The sequence below is a fragment of the Chelon labrosus genome, assembly GCF_963514085.1.
Source record: "Chelon labrosus genome assembly, chromosome: 9".
Lineage (NCBI taxonomy): Eukaryota > Metazoa > Chordata > Actinopteri > Mugiliformes > Mugilidae > Chelon > Chelon labrosus.
In genome coordinates this window covers 1,343,123-1,343,856 of record NC_140359.1, presented here as the reverse complement: position 1 = coordinate 1,343,856, position 734 = coordinate 1,343,123, and positions in this window count along the sequence as shown.

Below are 734 nucleotides of genomic sequence, written 5' to 3'. Positions count from 1 at the left end.
CTCCATTAACATTTTGATTCTAAATATGAACTATTAATTAGCCTATGTTTTGTTGACTGACAAAAGAGAGGAAAGCCTCCAACTTTGCAGGTGTACCTGAACTGTATCTTAACTTGTGGTGTGAAAAATAATAAAGACCACAAGATAAAGTAAGATAATCCTTTAATTTGATTATTATTATTATTATTATTATTAGAAATGTCTGCTTATTTTATTAGACAAACTCATTGAAAACTTACAATACAAACAATAATAGTCTTTGGAACTTAGCAACTTTAACAATAATTGGAGGTTTCTTATACCAATATATAGAATTTTACAACACATATCTTTAAGGGTTGTTTCTCAAAATGATTTTTTTTTTTCTCATACTCTGAGCCCTGCTATTTAGTAGCAAAATTTCAGAGAGAGGTTTGTTCATAGAGTATCCTGAAATACAAAGCGTTTTATATAGCATATTTCTGGCTGTTGATTATATTTTCTAATTCAAAGAGATATCCAAAATCCTTTCTGTAATGTCCAGAATTATATTCAGAAAATGTGTGTAATTTTCTTCACACTGATGATTTTCGGCCTGATTCTAGTATGTTGTATATTTAAGGCTGTTGCAGGTTAAGGGCCAAGAAGATCCTGGAACAGCCCAGTCACCCCGGACACTCTGTCTTCTCCCTACTGCCATCAGGCCGGCATTTCCGCTGCCTGAGGACAAAGACTGAGAGGCTACAGAAGAGTTT